The sequence below is a fragment of the Tiliqua scincoides genome, chromosome 3 (genome assembly GCF_035046505.1).
Source record: "Tiliqua scincoides isolate rTilSci1 chromosome 3, rTilSci1.hap2, whole genome shotgun sequence".
Lineage (NCBI taxonomy): Eukaryota > Metazoa > Chordata > Lepidosauria > Squamata > Scincidae > Tiliqua > Tiliqua scincoides.
In genome coordinates this window covers 117,596,864-117,611,862 of record NC_089823.1, presented here as the reverse complement: position 1 = coordinate 117,611,862, position 14,999 = coordinate 117,596,864, and the positions used below count along the sequence as shown (strand labels likewise).

The 14,999-nt window shown below is 41.7% G+C and overlaps 1 pseudogene; it reads right to left on the bottom strand.

The window, feature by feature from the left end:
• Positions 1–9,619: 9,619 nt before the first annotated feature.
• LOC136646224 (5S ribosomal RNA) lies at positions 9,620–9,738 on the bottom strand (annotated as a pseudogene).
• Between the last annotated feature and the right edge of the window lie 5,261 nt (positions 9,739–14,999).

Here is a 14,999-nt window from a genome sequence, read left to right as displayed (position 1 = left end):
TGGGTCTATCTGATTAGGCTTAGCTGATTCTAAGTAACATGACATGGGTCAATAGGGACCCATATCATGTTTTCTCAGCCCAAGCAGCTTCATTATCAGCACTAACTTAGATTGAGCTGCATTCAGCTATTGCAGTGGTTCTCACACATTTAGCACTGGGACCCACTTTTTAGAATGAGAATCTGTCAGGCCCCACTGGAAGTGATGTCATGACCGGAAGTGACATCATCAAGCAGGAAAGTTTTTAACAATCCTAGGCTGCAATCCTACCCACACTTACCCAGGAGTAAGTCCCACTGACTATCATTGTTAAAAGAATATACATAGTGGATTGTTAAAAGTACAGGTCTGTAACATTTCCCCAAATGCAGTCACATACCATCAAGTCTAATATATTAAAAATACTGAAATGAATGGGGACCCACCTGAAATTGGCTCACGACCCACTTAGTGGGTCCCAACCCACCGTTTGAGAAACACTGAGCTATTGGTTAACACATGCACACAGACAGACAGACACAGACAAAGAGAGAATGGATTGTGTATAATTGTCCTTATACTGATCTACCACACAAAACAATTATGAGACCTACAAGAGGCATGTTGGGTAGGGATTTTAACTGCCCCCTTGAGGCCATTCCAGGCCTACCTCTCAAACTTTTCAGCTTCCATTTTAAAAAGCAAGTCTAGCCATTTCACTTGCGACACTATAGTGAATAGTGTGCATGTGGAATTCCACCTGTTTTATCATGAAGAAGTGATGCAGTTAAATAGCATTAAACATATTAGGCTCCCTGCTTAAGTTTTGGCTATTCTTCAGTGATCCCTTGCTCTGTCTGGCCCCCCTTACCACAAAAATTCTGGCTCCAGACCTGCAACAAGGATGACAAAAGCTGTGCTCATTAACAGTGGCTATAAACTAGCACCATAAATTCACTAATAATTAATAACTGATGTTTAATGCTTAAAGCTTCAGTAGTGATTGCTAGGAAAACTGTTACATTTCTGGTTGACTAGATATATTTATAGGGTATTGTTTTAAATAATTCTGGGCACTTTTACAACTTCCTGCATGCTCTCTGATGCACTAAACTATTCCTTTAATAAGAAGGACACAACTAATCCTCCAGAAACCAGAGCTGACAGGGAATGACCCTGAAAAGTGCCATGTAATTTCCAAAACCGCTGTTATCATCAAAGGGTATTGAAAAGTGGTTGCCACTCAGCTATAGTTTACTCGGCAAAGTACTGGTATGATTTATACAATCAATTTCAGACTGGCTTTCTTCCAGTGCAGAATATGGAGACATTTTGCCGGCACCTTGTAATGACCTAGCTCATTGTGTCTGCTAACAGGGGTGACTTTCCGACTTTCTCTTGCCAGACTAATCAATGGAATTAACAGATCCTGACTGTGAAAGCGTCATTGTGCTTCACAAATATTGCCAGTCAAACTCATATGTTTGGTGGGACTGTGTAAAAATCTCACTTAAATACTCCACTGAAATATAACAAAGTCTGAACTCTTATGCAAATTCACCTGCTACAGCAATTTCAACTTAGAGAATGAATCATGATAAGAAACTGAATAATAGAACTTGAGAAATATAACATTTAGGAAACCCAAATACAATAATATTAAATCTTAATACAATAAATGCTAGCAAGATAATATTAGTGACAATAGATCTATTTTTTTTTAAACAGATCTATTTTTAAAATTTCATCAGGAGAACCTATTTAGAGAACTCTTTTTAAAATGTTTTTAAATTAGAATTGGGATTGGGCTCATTAGGATGTTATTCCAGTTGTGATATTAAATTCTGGTCTATTGATTGTGCACTAGTGGTAGACATTTTAATTGTCATTCTGCTATATGCTCAGCAGTTATAGCAAAATTTACCAGTTTGACAAAAATAAAAGCCATCAGGATAAAGCATTTGCAGTATCATATATACTTTATCAAAGATTTACATCTTTGTGATTTGTTATGTTTGTTTGCTCAGGAATTGGGATAACTCCACTAAGACAATCCAAGCTGATTTAAGACCCAAATCTGATAATACTATAACAGCCCAATCCTAAACTGTGCTTACACAGTGGGGCTGCATGGCCTATGCTGTATCCAGTGAAGCTCAGGAGGCAGCTGTAAGTCTCCCTAAGGTAACGGGATATATTTCCCCTTACCCCAAATAACACCCCAGCTATCCCTATGGGGCTTCTTGAATCCGTGCCAGCTTTACAGCTAGTACAAATCTGGGAAACCATGTGTTAGGATACGGTGAAGGAGGTCCTCACCAATCTCCCCCCTTCTGGGCCCTATCCTCTCCTTGTTCCACTCTCCCTCCACCCAAAAATGCCTCCTCCTTGCCTCCAAAATGACCTCCTGCCATACTCTCCCAGCCTCCACACTGTCTGGTGCTACCTTAATAATAATAATAACTAGGTATTTATATACCGCCTTTCTGGTCATCAAATTACTCCTCTGACTTTATTCAAGGTGGTTTACATAGGCAGGCGTTTCTAAATCCCTCCAGGGGATTTTTACAATCATAGAGGTTCTCTCTTTCAAGAACTAACCACATTTCAGAATGGATCTTCCTGGTTTGGTCTCACTTCTGGCCTCCAGTTCTCCCATGCAGGCTGACAAGCAGCTCCTTCATCTCTCACATGGAGGGCAGCCAAGGCGTTTCTTGCTCACACCAAGAGCAGGTGGAATCACTCAGCTGGGCTTGTCAGCTGCTTCAAGGTCTCGCAATTCTCAGCCGTTCAGGGAGCTGCCCGTGTCCTCGAACTGGCGACCTTCTGATGTTATCTTCGGGCTAACAGAGGCTCTACCCTCTAGACCAGACCTTCTGCCCTTACATGTGCCAGCCAGTGGGACAGGATGTGGCTCTGGCAGGCTGGCACAGATCATTGGCCCAGCACTGCCAGCTTATGAGTTGTTGCGAAAGTGCCTTATGGCACTCTGAGCTGGTATGGGGATGTCTGTGCCGGCTCAAGCCAGAGTTAGGATGGTGCTGTAAGGCCCAAATCAAACTCTAATGTGCTGTTTAAAAAAAAAAAAAAAAGTAGGTCCATCTGCCTAGTTGTTGCAGAATGTGGATGGGAATGACTCATTGAAAACAATGAAATATACAGTAAATAGAATGCATCTATGATTTATGCCTGTGATTTTCCATTCAACAATTGGCAGGCAAAAGCCTTCCTGTGGATCAACTGAACACTGTCGATCAGGACAGAAGTGCATAGGTAGAATCTACATATTGTAGATTGGTATGTTCTTTTATCTTCTAGCCAAGAACTATAAGGGGAAAAGCTCCATAATTTTGGGGGTGTAGATTTCTGGGATCTGGATTTTTAATTATCCCTATCAGGAAATGCAAAGAGAAAGTGATTTGAGCTTTGCAGAAAGCATGATTTATTTATCTGGAGCTGCATTTCTACAGTCTTCTTTCTGTCTTTTCTATTTTACAGCTTGCAAAACGCAATCGTGCCACAGAAGGTCACCTCTGGCTTTTGGTCTGAAACAGAAGGAAAACTAATATCAAAGTGAAAGGGAATATAAGTGGCAAATGGCAATGCTTTGAAGAATTTATAGCTTTGTCCCAAAACAGATCTGGCTGAAACTGACACTAAAACTGGACTGCAAGATTTGAAAGCTGTAAAGCAGTGAAGGCTCCCATGCATATATTTTCAAAGAACAGTTAACTGCTCATAGTTCAGCAGAGAGGGTCACATGATCATTTAAGCAGAGGCATTAAAGGGAAAATATATCATGCTGTAAAAAAGCATAAAAAGCAAACAGCGCAGAGGATTTTTTTATTGAGAGCTTGGTTTAAAACAAAAATGAATATACTACTAGTGGTTACTAGCTATGGCTTCTGAAACTGATTTAATTAATGTATGGATAGGGCCCCCAATTCTAAGCTGTGTTCTAAAAGAAATGTAAAATCTCTTCCATGATTTAAAACAAACAAAATGTCCTGTTTTACACTTTTACTGGGGAGCTGAGAAAACTAACATTAAAAGATTGATGTCTCAAATTAGAGCTGCGGTTTTCAAACTCTCTGGGAGTTTGAAACCCGCAGTAAGTCTTTGAGGGGGCTGGGGGGGAGGCAGCAGGGACAGGGGGAAGGCAGCGACGCGATTCCCAGGATCGCGTCACTCAGGGGGCTGCAGGGACTGCGATGCACTCACCAGTCCCTGCAGCAGCCATCCCTGTGTGTGGGGAGCCCTGTGCGAGCACCTGCAGGGTGCCTCAGGTCAGAGAAAGGGAGAGTGGAGCGATCTGTTCTGCCTCTGCAAAAGTGGAAGCAGAGCGCGATCACCCCACTCTCCCTTTCCCTGACCTGAGGAGACCTGCTGAAGGTTGTGCAGGGCTCCCTGCACCCCTGGGAGGCTGCAGGAGGCTTGGGCAAGTGCACCCAAGCCCCTGCAGCCCCCTGCCTTCCCCTGTCTCCTGGCTGCCCCCGCCCTTAAGGGAGCAGAGGCCAGGACCCACAGGCTGGGGCGTCGTGATGCCCTAGTTTGAAAACCACTGAATTAGAGAATACTATTCTTAATTTTCATCCCAAAGCACTGATGCATCCTTATACAATTACATGAAAATGAATAACAGAAGGCAGAGGTGTCTGCATACCTCCCAGCATGCTATGCAGCAGGGAATGAGTGAGAGAGGCACTCATTGTGAGCTGTAAGGACCCAGCAGCAAGAAAGCCCTGAGCTCTTTACCAGCGAGAGGGAGGCAGAGGTACCTGGGGGTAGAGAAGCTCATCTGCGCACCTTGCAGCAGGCTTTACAGCAGACGGGATTACCAAGACAGGCAATCACCATGACCTGCAAGGAACCCAACAGCAAGCAGGCCCTGAGCTCCTGGGACTGGAAAATGGTAGGAAAAACTATAAGAGTAGTGACGTGTGAGGCATGCATGTATGGGAGGTATGCGAATGAGCTGCTCTGCCTCCAGATGCTTCTACATTACTCACGCTGGAGAAGACTTAGTCTTCTTGCCTGCAGTCACTGAAGACTACACAGCAAGTAGTGAGTGCAAACTGGTTGCACTGTTGGAAAAGAAGATTAGAGGAGTAAGTTTCTACCCTTTGCCAAATCAAAGCAGCGGGCTCTGCTGCATTGGCATGGATAGTACTGGGCTGTGACACCATTTTAGCCTGCATTTGTAGCTTCAAAGTCGGCAGAAGAAGTGGTTCCACTTTGCTCCAGTGAAGTCGGTCGGACCTCACCGAGAGTCCTGTTTCCAATTCTGTGCACTTCACTTTATGGATGTTGCAGCTGAACTGGAGCAGGTTCAGAGAACAGTGATGAGGCTGACCAGAGGGCTGAAGAACAAGCCCTGCCAGGAAAGCTTAAGGGAACTTGGTATGTTTAGCCTGGAGAAGGCTGAGAGGGCACGCTTAGCCCTTCAGGTATTTGAAGAGTGCTTTCACATTTCCTCTCAGCCTTCTCTTCTGCAGACATCTTCTCCTGATGTCATTGGACATCAGGAAGAAATTATTGATGGTAAGGACAGTTTGGCAATGGAACAGATTGCCAAGGGAGTTGGTGGATTCTCCCTCACAGGTGATCTTCAAACAGAGACTCAACAGGCATCTGCTGGAGCTGCTCTAGGAGAATATCCTGCTACAGGCAGGGTGCTGGACTAGATGACCTTTTGGGTTACTTCCAACTCCATGATTTTATGAGCGTCACTGAGATCTGTAGAACCGGTTTCCAAGTAAACATATTCAGAATTATGATGATGATGATAAATAATGATGATTTATGCCAGACTTTTTAAAACTAAGGGAACTGGGATTTGAAACTACATGGCCTCCAGCTGCTTAGGTCCAGTTCACACTAAATTATATCACACAAATAGTCCCACGTCCACAGCTGGATGGAAGGAGTAATACAGGAGGTCATAGAATCCCCAAACTCCATTCCGCTCATGACAACACCATAAGAAATGAGACAGAGCAAACTTTGAAATGAACTCAGAACTACAACAATTTGTTTTTGGAGTTCGTTCGTTCGTTCAACCTTTATTTGGCATAAATATTTGGTAAATAAGGTCTCTGAACAGATACCATACCGAGAATAGAGACCTAAGCAATACACAGATATATACATACACACATATACATACAAACATAACATACATATGTGCATATATTATTTAAAAAACAGAAAACAGCTAATTACAGACTTTGCCAGGATGTGATCTACTCAGTGGTTACTTGGGACCAATAGCTTGGCTTGGTTCAAGTTACTCAGGTTTAGAAACTGTGCAACTGAAAGGTTATATGCTTGTTGTCACCCCCCAGAAGGTATTCAATTATAGTATTCTCTGAAAGCCCTGTTTTAGCACTGAGCAAGGGAGAGAGAAATTGATGTCTTAGCGCTTGATATTTAGGACAGCGCAGTATAATGTGTATAGATGATGCTACTTCGCCCAAGAAGCAGTTACACAAACGTTCTCCCCTGGAGGCATTTCTAAATCTGCCGATTAGGTCATTAGAGGGGGTCACATTACAACGTGCCAGGGTGAAAGCCCTCCTCTCCAGGGGGTGTATTAGGAAGGACAGATATTTTGGTTGTTGACCAAATGTAATTTTAAGTTGGAAATTCAGTGGGAAACATTTTTTTTGTGCTGCGCCTAAAATCTATTGCCTCTCTATGTCATGTAGTCTGGTTGTCATAATCCTGATAGTAACCTCAGGAGAGGGAGCCCCTGGTAGATCAACCTCAAGTTCCATCTGTTGGGGTTTTTTATAGAATAGGCCTAGGCAAGGAGTTATCCTTGGATTGGCCAACACCTCCTTTAGCAGCAAATCACGATCAGCCCTGAAAAAGACTTTGGCCCAGTATTTTAAAAAACTGGACCATGAATGTAGCTCCAATCTATGTTGACCTGACTCCAGGCAGAGTGCTGCATATGGAACACAATGTGGTAAGCCAAAAAATCTTGTAAAGGAATTTGGACTGGGCCCTTTCGATTGTATCATTTAATGCTGGCATCCATACAGGGATGCCATATAAAATTTGAGGTATGACTTTGGCATTAAAAGCTTGCAAAGCAGCTGGTACAAATGAGTTGCCCCAAGAAAACAAAAAACAAGTTATGGCTTGGACAGCTGGTTTGGATGAATTAATTGCAATCGAACGATGGGAGGACCAGGAATGCTTATAATGAAACCGAAGGCCAAGGTACTGGAATTCCTTGACCTGCTGTATTAATTTTCCATTGAAAAGTCAAGACTCTGGTTTTCATGAGTTCCCAAAAACCACTATTTTGACAATTCAATAAAAGCCTGTGAACCTTCATCCTTATTATTATTATTATTATTATTATTATTATTATTATTATTATTATTATTATTATTATTATTATTATTAATAATAATAATAATAATAATAATAATAATAATAATAATAATAATAATACAGGTATTTATATACCACCTTTCTTGGTCTTTATTCAAGACTTTATTCAAGGCGTTTTACATAGGCAGGCTGTTTAAATCCCCGTAGGGATTTTTACAATTGAAAGAAGGTTTCTATCTTTCAAGAACCACAACATTCAGATGTTCCTTTCTTGATCTGGCTGCACATTCTGGCCTCCATCCTCCCACGCTCAGAGCAGATGGAATAGCTCGGCTTCAGCTTGTCAGCTGCTTCAAGGTTGCACGGTGCTGGTGGCCTCGAACTGGCGACCTTGTGGATGTTATCTTCAGGCAAATGGAGGCTCTACCCTCTAGAACAGACCTCCTGCCCCTTGTGTACTGAGTCATTCTGAGTTGCTTATTTGAGTGGCTGTTTGGCCTTCCAACAGTACCACAAATAGACACACGTACCTGTGATATCCATAGCTCAACATGCATTAAAGTTTATCATTTCACTGCCCTCAGGCTTTTCTATACTAGGCCATAGTGAAAAACACAATGCATACAGAATTTTGTGTGCACTGTTAGCCAGCACATGCACACTGCACCCCAGGTGAAGCTACTTGTGCCTTACAACCAGCACCAGCAGTGATTACTCAGCAAGAGCTGATCATGAAAATGGGATCATAGTGTATATTTTGTAGACACGTGCACTATTGTACTATTAGACTATTGTAACACACTCTATGTGGGGCTGCCCTTGAAGACGGTTCAGAAACTGCAATTAGTCAGAATGCGGCGACCCATGTAGTTACTGGAGGTAGGCAGTTTGACTCTGTTGGGCCGCTTCTCCAGCGGCTGCACTGGCTGCCCATACATTTCTGGGCCCAATTCAAGGCGCTGGTTTTGACCATTAAAGCCCTATATTGCTCTGGGCCAAGGTATCTTAGAGATCGCCTACTCCCATACAATCCAGCTCGTCCTCTTAGGTCATCAGAGAAGGCCTTTTTACAAGTGCCACCACCCAGGGAGGTATGTGGGGCAGCGGCAAGAAATAACTTTCTCAGTAGTGGCACCAACACTATAGAATTCCCTCCCCCCTGATTTACGAACTGCTCCTCTTTAAACTTTCTGGCAAGGCCTAAAGACTCTTCTTTTTAGACAAGACTTCTGAGTTCCTGGCCTTTTAAACATCATTTTTAAACATTTTTTAACACCTTTTTCACATTTGGTTACAGGCCTAGGTCTTTTTTATAAACTGCTGCTGTTTGCTCTTTTACACTTTTTATCTGATTGCTGTTTTTAAGATGTCTGTTTATTAATATATTAGTTATTTGATTTTTCTCTGTAAACCGCTTTTTGAACTTTTAGTTGAAAAGCGGTATATAAATACTGTTAATCATCATCATCATCATCATTGTTGTAAGCCGCCTTGGGTCCCCTTGGGAGTAAGGCAGAATAATAATAATAATAATAATAATAATAATAATAATAATAATAATAATAATAATAATAATAATAAAGTTTATCATCATTCTTTGTAACTTTTCCAGGTTTCTTATAGTCTTCTTCAGAGAAAACGTGACCAGAAATATATACAGTATTGAAAACACCCAGGCTGTACTGTTCATTCATATATGGGCAGTGTGATATTTTCTTCATTCTGTCCTAATTGTCTTTAATGTTCTTCTTTGCCTTTAAGATGGTTGTAGCACAATACATTGATTTTTCAAGAAGTCGGGATCAGTCATTCCAAGGTGCCTCTATTGAAAGTAAATAGCTAGTTTAGATTCCAAAATGGTCTTAAGTACAGTGGGGTGGCTGCTCTTTTTTCAATACACATCATTTTGTCTTTCTCAACATTGAATTTTATCTGCCATTTCATTGCCTACACTCTGGGTGTTATGAGATCCTTCTGTCATTTCTTGCAAGCTGCTTATCACTTAACAGCCTTGAATAATTTAGCATTATCTGTAAATTGTGAAACTTCACTGCATCATTGCCAAACCGTTAAGGGACATGTTTAAGTGGAGTTTCTAGTGGAACTGATTGAAGCTCAGTCCTTCAAACTTAAACTGATCCTTTTTCTGAGGATAACATAGTTAGAATCTATAGCTCCAAAAATATGATTGTCATGAAAATTTGTAAGGGCCAACTTTATGACCCAAGCTTTGGGCTATGTTGTTGGCAAGGAGTTCACTGGTTGGCAACCTTCAGTCTAGAAAGACTATGGTATAAGCCTACAGCACCTGGTATTCCCAGGCGGTCTCCCATCCAAGTACTAACCAGGCCTGACCCTGCTTAGCTTCCGAGATCAGACGAGATCGGGCATGTGCAAGGTAATGGAGTTCTGGACAGCTTTTATGCCCTCCTCTTTTTTTGCACACATTGGAGTTCCTGGGTTGGGGTGAAATTGAACTCATTTAAATAGCTTCCTAGGATAACTCAGGATAACTCTATCAATCGCTATTAGGCATGACAGTTCAATGGAGCCTTCGTGTTCACACACATTGTACTTCTGAATGCTGCTGGGGAGAACCACTGTGGTGAATTATCGCCTTCATACCCAACTTCTGAGCTTTTCAGAGGTGTTTGACTGAGCACTGTTGGAAACTAACCAGATGGACCTTTGCTATTCTCCAGTAGGGTTCTTCTTAGATTTTCAGAACTGCTCAGTGGCTCTTGTTTTAAGAATGCATTTAATAGAAAATCAAACATCAATTCTTTGCATGTGATCAGTTTGAAATGAAAATTCCTGTAAACTTTTGTTGGGAAAGTTGTTTTTTTTTAAATTTGTAAAAATAAATTTGATTTTCTCTGTAAACTTCTTTGTGAACTTTGTTGGGAGGTAGTATATAAATATTCTTGATGATGATGGTAATGTTTAATTATTGTGTTATTCCCTTGTGTTTCTTAAACAGTTCCCTAGAACCTGGGGATAAATTGCAGCTTTTTAATACTGGCATTTTGCAAAGAGCATAATACAAACAAAACAGGTTATGGAGTTTTTGAAGCAGTAATCCAATATTTTTTAGCAGGAATGGGCAAATCCAGCACAGCTTGACTTGAGTTGAGTCACGAGTCTCTGCCCCTGCAACTCAAGTTGAAAACAAGTTCTAATGGGGGCAATTTTCAAGTCACCTGGAGCATTTTTGCAACTTGAAAAAACAAGTCCCGAGTCTTTTTGATACACATGTCAGGCGTGGCTCCGCGGAAAAAAACACGGACCTGCTGCTGGTGTGGGTGTGTGTCGGAGTTCTCTTTAAACACTCCCCTGATATCCCTATCCCATCTGTAAACAGTGTGGGAGGGGGTGGAACAGACGGCATGAGAGCGGGGATTAAAGCAGCAAGAGGAAGGAGGGTCACGCGCAGCAGTGGCAAGGCTTACTAGGTTGACCCAATCCTTTGCAAGTCTACTCAGAAGTAGTCCCACTGCAGCCAGTCATTCTTTTTTTTTTTTTTTTTTTTGTACAAAGTTTATTTATTTATTACAGATACAGGTAAGGAAAATGGGTTAAACTTAGGGCTGGGACTACATAGGTTACACATGAGGATATTGGCCATAGATTACAATATGTCTTAATCCAAAAAAAGAAATCAACAACGACTGAAAAAAAAATCATTGATACGAAAATTGTCCTATTTATCATTATACTAATTAATGATTTAACTAAACAATCACTATTGTTTAACTAAAATTATTTATCCAATCATAAAAAGGCGTCAAATTTTGCACATAAAATATTCTTGCTGCTATACTGATATGTACAATAAAATGTTTCTTATATTGGTCCTCAATTTCTGATATCACATTTAAAAGGAATATTTCCAGTTTGAATGGTACTACACAATTCAATATCTCTTGTAACAATATATATCATTTTCCAATATTTCTTTACTTTCCACATAACCAACAGATATAATAAAGAATTCCCTCATTCTCTTTGCATATCTAACAATTAACTCTTTGCATATCTAACAATCCAGGGTACATTTTTGCTACTTCCTCTGGCATTGAATATTATCTATAAAACAATTTATATAAATTCTCTTTAGAAGATACTGCTTTAATTATCTTAGAACCACTTTAATTATCTTAATATTTGTGTTCCAACTTTGATTTCATTTACATCTACTTGATTTAACATAATTAATGGAATACTCCTCACTTCTGAGAATTCAATCCATTAATATCTACAAAAAAAAAAAATTCCACTTGTTATTCAAACATTTTCCCTTCCTGTCTTAGTATTTTCTTTGTTCTCTGTCTTGTTGATATTTTCCTTCTTGCTCCTCCCACTGCTCCTTCCATTCCTTCTTCTTCCTCTTAATTCCCTTATATTTCTTGATCCCTCTCTTTTCTTCTTCCGTTTTCTCCATTTTATTCTTTTTGAATTGAATCCAAAGATTCTTCCTCTTCTTGAAAGGACGTGCTCTCTTTCTCTGAGAGTTTCCTCTTTTTTCTTCCTGAAAATTCTGAGTTCTAATAATTGCTGCTTTTTCCATCTCCTGTCTCATTACAAAAATCTCCAATTCTTTAGTTTCATCTGACATTTGGTCCATTCTTTTTTCCATCCCCTCCATACTTTTCTTAATTGGTCTGTTTGTCAGGGAGGAGTTTATTTGCTTCATTTGTTCAACAATGAACAAATGTGCAAATTAACAAATGCACAAATGAACAAATGCAGCCAGTCATTCAATGGGGCTTCCTCCCCCCAAGTAACAATGGAATTCACAGAAGCCATGCGATTGGAGAGTATGATCTCTATGAACTCCCCCCGCCCCACATTTCCTCGCCTCCTTTTTCCCTGGATTTCTCCAGCCAATTCCAAGGCAAGAACCACCTTGAGCTCCTCCTCCTGCCCTCCTTCATCCAAAGAAACAACTCAAACCTCCCATGCTTTGTCCAATGATCATCAAAGGAAAAAAAGAGCCCACTTCTGCCTTCCTCCCTCATGTTCAAATGCAAAAGCAACCATTAACCCTTTCCTGCTTCCTGGCTGAAACTTCCCTGCTGCTGCTCGCTCAGTCTGAATGATGGCCCCACAACATTTTTCATGCTGTGAAAACAGAAAACAAGCACACCTAGATACAGCAGACTCAAGTCTGCATACATGGGGGTAAATGCTGAGTCAGGGACCTTGACTTGAGTGTTTTGCCGAGTCTTCTATGCATGTAACTCAAGTGTACACAAGTCAGCGAAAAACACTGATTTTCATGTTTAAGACTCGAGTCACCTAACTCGAGTTCCCACCCCTGTTTTTTAGTTAAATCAAATGTGCCCAGAACCCTGTGTCTTATTATAGCCCAACCCTATACTCGGCTGTGGAGCTACCGCTATATCCGCTGGGGCTGCCAGAGGTATGCCCCAAAACCGGTAATGGAGCTTCTCAAGTCTTGAGCTTTGCAAGTTCTCAAGCTATTTTGCTTAAGAATATCTGTGTCGGGTTTTACAGCTCCACATTGAAGATAGGATATGGCGGAGCAGAACTCTGCTGGTCCTAAGCCCTTCCCACCCTGGTTCCTCCCCCTGCCCCTGAACGCTTTGCCCCTGCCTCAAGGTTTTTACCACTGCCTGGAGCTCTTACTGTGCTCTGGTCGGCCTACATCTGGCACTGGCCCAGCGCCAGCACTCCTTACACTCTGGGTGTCGTAGATGTGCCTTACGGTACGTTTGGAACACCCAGCACTGGACCTGGAGCTCAGCACCTGCACTCACAGCCCATAGGATTGGGTTCTGAGTTTAGCGACTTGTAGAGTATGGAAAAAAAACCATCCTGTGCCTTTCTAAAAACTTGCCCTTTTATAATACCATTCTAGCTTCTATATCTAAACCCAAACACAATGTTCCAAGTACAGAGTGTTCAGATTTGCTTCTCATAAAAGTTGTTTGTAAATTTCCAAGCAAAAATGGATTGTTGGGGAACTCTTATAAGTATTTGGCATGATTCTGCTTTATTGTGGATGCAGAAGCTATAACTGCTACATTTGATACTATTATTTGAATATATATATTCTGTAGATATCTTTATATTGACACATAAATGAGACTGCTGGTAAGAAGTAATTGTGCATTTCTAGCTCTATGAAGAGTCATTTACAGATTCAGTAGGAAATGAAATCCTGACAGCCCTTTCTGACAAATTTAAAAGAAAGCCAACAAACTCTGCAGAGGAAGTAGAGCAAAAAAGGAGAAAATAAATGTAATGGGCTTGAATTTTTTTTTTTTAAATTTCATGCACAGCATAAATATAAATTTATAACTTTGGGCATCTTCAAAGTACAACATTTAAAGAACCAATCGGAAGGCATTTATAGCTTCCTTTTTTCATGGTTCCTCAAGTAAGTTATATGATGGTGCTGTTTGTGCAGCTGTATGTTTGAATACAGGTGACTTCTATGCTTGTAAAGTCTTAAGTGGCACCTTAAAGGCACTGAAAAGTAGGCACTCATGTTCAACTTGGGAAGCATAAAATATGTCACAGGCAATTACTCATAAGGTGCAGACAGACCAAATTGTAACGTACCTCAGTGTGGATGTAAGCATTTGTTGAAAACACATTCCACGCATGTACAAAGTCTCATTTTATATTCCAAACAGCAGAAGATTGTACGAGAGAGAGCAAATATTTCATTTGTGTTGTATCCAGACATTGTGAGTGAGACAAATTATTGTTCCAAACCAGCTCCTAACATCCGATGGAGGTGACCTCGTGACTCACCATACCATCCTGCCAAGTGGTGAGAACTTTTCCCCATAGCCATAACCAGTAGCATAGCTAGAGGAGGGGCAAAATGGTAAGTACTGCAAGCATTGCAGCATGCTATGTAAGCGGCCTCTCCCACTCGCCATCAAAGCCATTCCGGGCTCACCAAACAACATCTCCTTAATCACATGCTTAATCACATTGCTGTTGCTGCCCTGAACAGCTCCAAAAGCAAGTTGGGGGGGGGCAGTGGCAGATCCAGGGGAGGGCCATAGATGCATGGTCCTCCCAAACTGTCATGCAGCACCCAAAGATTTCCAGCTGCCACACACAGACACTTTCCTATGTGGGGCTTTGCTGGCCACCTCCTGCTTCTCCATGGGGACTTTCCCTGGTCAGGCAGCTCCCCCCACCCCATTCCTCCTCCCTCACCCCCCCCTCCCCAGTGCATTGTGCGATTCCCTGGCATAGAGTTTGTGGTCGGGGCTGCGGTGGGAGTGAAACAGAGCGAGAGCTGCTCCCCCTGTGTGAGCCTGATGGGGAACAAGGAGAAAGAGTGCTGGGAGCTTCAAGGGGCTGAGCAGGGAAGGGAGGGGAGGGGAGGCTGCCTGCTGCTCTGGGCCTCTGTTCTCTGAAACAGAATCTGAATTCAGGCTACGATCCTCTCCACACCTTCCTTGGAGCAAGCCCCATTGACTTAAATGGGGCTTACTTCTGAGCAGACAAACACAGGCTTGGGCTCTGAGGCTGCAATCCTCTGCACACCTTCCTGGGAGTAAGCCCCATTGACTATAATGGAACTTACTTCTGAGTAGATATGCATAGGGTAGGATCTGAGGCTGCAATTCCATCCAAATCTTCCTAGGAGTAAGCTCCATTGACTATAAGGGAACTTACTTCTGAGTAGA